The sequence below is a fragment of the Chrysochloris asiatica genome, unplaced genomic scaffold, assembly GCF_000296735.1.
Source record: "Chrysochloris asiatica unplaced genomic scaffold, ChrAsi1.0 scaffold00049, whole genome shotgun sequence".
In the NCBI taxonomy this organism is placed as follows: domain Eukaryota; kingdom Metazoa; phylum Chordata; class Mammalia; order Afrosoricida; family Chrysochloridae; genus Chrysochloris; species Chrysochloris asiatica.
The window spans coordinates 17,061,423-17,065,839 of NW_006408567.1; positions in this window are offsets into that span (position 1 = coordinate 17,061,423).

Consider the following 4,417-nt stretch of genomic DNA (forward strand, 5'->3'; position numbering starts at 1 on the left):
AAAATAAGAAGAAACAGCTGCAAGCATCCATTAATAATCAAAACACTGAATGTATGAAGGATGAGTCTAGGAAAACTTGAAGTCACCAAAAATGAAATGGAACACAAAAAATTTGACACCTATGGATTGTTGTTGTTGTTGTGTGCCATAGAGTCAGCTCTGACTCATAGTGACCCTGTACAGGGTTTCCAAGGCTGTAAATCCTTATGAGAGCAGAAAGCCTCATCTTTCTCCCACAGAACAGCTGGTAGAATATTGTATATAAGGAAAGCAACATGGTCCTTAAAAAGACAGTAAAGAATGAAAAGGCAAAAATGGATGTCAAAAGAAACTCTGAAACTTTTCTTTGAATAACAACAAGCTAAAGTATCTGAAGATATTGTGAAATAAAAGAGTTGAATAGAAAACTTCAAAGGATAGCTCCATAAGAAAAAGTAATATGCAACGACTTGGAGCTAGAATGCTAAAAAGGGAAGAACGTGCTCAGCATTTCTGGAAGAATTCAAGAAAAAATTCAGGTTTTGGGTGGCAATATTGAAGGATTCTATGGACAAATGTTGAATGATGCAGAAAGAATCAAAAGAACATGGAAGGGGAACAGAGGACCCTAGGACCTACAAGAGAGAAGAGTATGAGTGGAACTTGGGATCCTAACCAGAGAAGCAGCAACATCAGAGATGGAGGCAGAGGTGATGGCATGGAGAGATAGAAAGAGAAAAACTGTGTGCTGGCAGCCAGCAGGCTGGCTTGCAAAACGTGCCTTTTGGTAGTAATGATTATCTATTCCTGTGTGTTTTTGTGTACATAAAAAACAAACAAACAAAAAAAGGCAAATACTGTTTATTGATGGTGCATGGAGGGGATTGTAGTCATTGCATTGAAACAAAATATGACTGGTTGAGTGCAAAACTGATGTTCTCCCATGTAAACTATCACTCAAATCATAATAATAATAAAAATAAGCATTAAAGTAAAAAAAGAACATGGAAGGAGTATACAAAGTCACAATACAAAAAAAAATTGGTTAATGTTCAACTATTTCAAGAGATAGCATATGATTAAGAACTGTTGCTACTGAAGGAAGAAGTCTCAGCTGCACTGGAGGCTTTGGCAAAGAACAATGTTCTAGGAATTGATGGAATCTAGACTGAAATGTTTGAACAAACTCATACAGCCCTGGAAGTGCTCACTTGTCAACAATTTTAGAAAATAACTACCTGGCCAACCGATTAGAAGAGATCATATTTGGGGCCATTCATTCAAAGAAAGGTGGCTTGATGAAATGCAGAAATCATCAAACAATATCATTAATATCATATGCAAGTAAAATTTTTCTGAAGATAATGTAGAAACATTGCTGTAGTACATCCACAGGGAGCTACGAGAAATTCAAGCCCAATTATGAAGAGGATAAGGAACAAGGAGTATCATTTCTGATGTCAGATGGATCTTGACTATGAAAGTAGAGAATACCTGAAAGATATTTACTTGTGCCTTATTGTTTATGCAATAAACAATAAGGCATCTGACCACATGGGTCATAAGAAACTTTAAGGCATCTGACCACATGGGTCATAAGAAACTATGGATAACATTGTGAAGGATAGGAATTCCAGAACACTTCATTGTACTCTTAAGGAACCTCAAGAAGCAGTCCTTCAGGCAGAAGGATACAGGATGGCTTAAAACAGGAAATGTGTGTATTAGGGTTGTATCTTTTCACCATGCTTATTCAATCTGTATACTGAGTAAATAATATGAGAAACTGGATTATATGCAGAAGAACATGGCATGAGGATTGGAGGAAAGTTTATTGACAATCTACAATATGCAGATGATACAACCTTACTTGCTGGAAGTGATGAAGAGTTAAAGTGCAACTGGACCAATAAATAACATCATGATATATAGAGAGAAAAGATTGAAGCTGTCAAAGATTTCTTATTATTGGATCCATAATCAATGGTCATGGCAGCAGCAGTCAAGAACTCAAACAACATTGTACATTAGGCAAATCTTCTGCAAAAGACATTTTTAAAGTGCTCAAGAGTAAAGATATCATTTTGAGAATGAATGTGTGCCTGACCCACGCCATGGTATTTTCAATTGCCACATATGCATGGTGAAGCTGGACAGTGAATAAGGAAGACTATTGAAGAATCTATGGATTTAAATTAGGGTGTTGGTGAAAAATACTGAAATTACCATGGACTAACAGAAGAATGAACAAATCTGTTTAGAAAGAAGTAAGGCTAGATTATTCCTTAGAAGCAAGGATTGGGAGAAGTTGTCTCCTGTATTTTAGACAAGTTTTCAGAAAGGACCAATCCCTGGAGAAGGACATAAGGTTTGGTAAAGTGGAGAGTCAATGAAAAAGAGGAAGATGGATTGGTACAGTGGCCACAACAACGGACTTAAACATAACTACTGTAAGGTCATCACAGGACCAGGCAGTGTTTTGTTCTGTTGTATGTAGACTCTCTATGAGTTAGAACAGACTTTATGGCACATAACAACATGCTTTTGGAGATATATTTTTAGTGGTTAACCTGGGAATTATAACAAGTTTCTTCATGTGAAACAATCTAGTTCTGATTTCAATTATATGCAAAGAGTTTTTTTCTCCACTATCCACTCCTTTGGACTCCTGGTATGGCACTATAGGATCAGCACTGGACTGCGAACCACAAGGTTTGTAGTTCAAACCCACCAGTAGCTCCTCAGAAACACTATACAGGGTGTCTATGAGTTAGAACAGACTCAAGGACACTTAACAACAACAGCGACAATATCCACTTCTTTGAGTTATTATTGTCATGAAGTTATATCTTTCTATATTTTATGTCCATCATATAGTTCTATAATTATTACTTTAGGCAATTGTATTATAAATTAGGAGTCTTGATTTGGCACTGTGGGTTAATTTGCTGGACAACAAAGTTAGTTTGAACTGCAAGTTTGGTGGTTTAAGCTCACCAGCCACTCCTTGGAAACCCTATGCAGAGTTGCCAAGGGTTGGACCTGACTTAACCTCACTTAACTTCACTTAACAACAACAGTTATAAATTAGACAAAAAATAAAAAAGAGTTACTAACAAAAAATATATTTATGCCATCTTTTATATGTGTTTACTAACAGGTAATTTTGCCAATGCCTTTTGTTCTTTCTTGTGGATTTAAGTGACTTTCTAGAGTCCCTTCATTTATTTCATGTTTGCTACTAACAAATTCCACCACTCGTCTGTCAGTTTGTCGTACTGTGGTGGCTTGTGAGTTGCTATGATTCTGGAAGCTATGCCACCGGTGTTTTAAATACCGACAGTGTCACCCATGGTGGACAGGTTTCAGATGAGGTTCCAGAGGAAGACAGACTAGGAAGAAGGAGTGATGAACTATTTCTGAATATTTAGCCACTGAAAACCTTATGAATAGCAGAGAAACACTGTCAGATATAGTGCCGGGAAATGAGCTCTCAGGTTGGAAGGCACTCAAAATGCGACTGGGGAAGAGCTGCATCCTCAAAGTAGAGTTGACCATGATGGTGCGAATGGAGTAAAGCCCATGGGGAAAAAAAGCCCTCAGGACCTTCATTTGCTGATAGGGCACAACTCAAAATGAAGAGAAACAGCGGTAAACATCCATGAATAATCAGAACATGGAATGTATGAAATATGAATCTAGGAAAATTAGAAATTGTCAAAAATGAAATGGACCTCATAATTGATATCTTAGGCATTAGTGAGCTGAAATGGACTGGTATTGGCCATTTTGAATCTGACAACCACAAGGTTTACTATGTTGGGAATGACAAATTGAAGAGGAAGGGTGCTGCATTCATTATCAAAATCACATATCCACATCAGTCATGATGTACAACACTGTCTGTGATAGAATAATATCCATGCGCCTACAAGGAAGCCCAGTTAATACCACTATTATTCAAATTTATGCAACAACCGCTAAAGCCAGTGAGAATGAAATAGAAGAATTCTACCAACTTCTTCAATCCGAAATTGATCAAACATGCAATCAAGATGTATTGATCAGTAGGGGTGATTGGAATGCAAATGTTGGGAGCAAAGAGAAAGGATCAGTAGTTGGAAAATATGGCCTTGGTGATAGAAATGATGCTGAAGTACGCATGATAGAATTCTGAAAAACCAATGATTTGTTCATTTCAAATACCGTCTTTAGACAGCATAAGGCCTCACCAGATGGAATACATAGAAATCAAATTGACTACATCTGTGGAAAGAGATGATAGAAAAGCTCCATATCATCAGTCAAAACAAGGCCAGGGGCAGCCTGTGTAACAGACTACCAATTACTCATATGCAAATTCAAACTGAAGCTGAAGAAAATGAAAACAAGTCCATGAGAGCAAAAATATGACCTTGAATATATCCCACCTGAATTT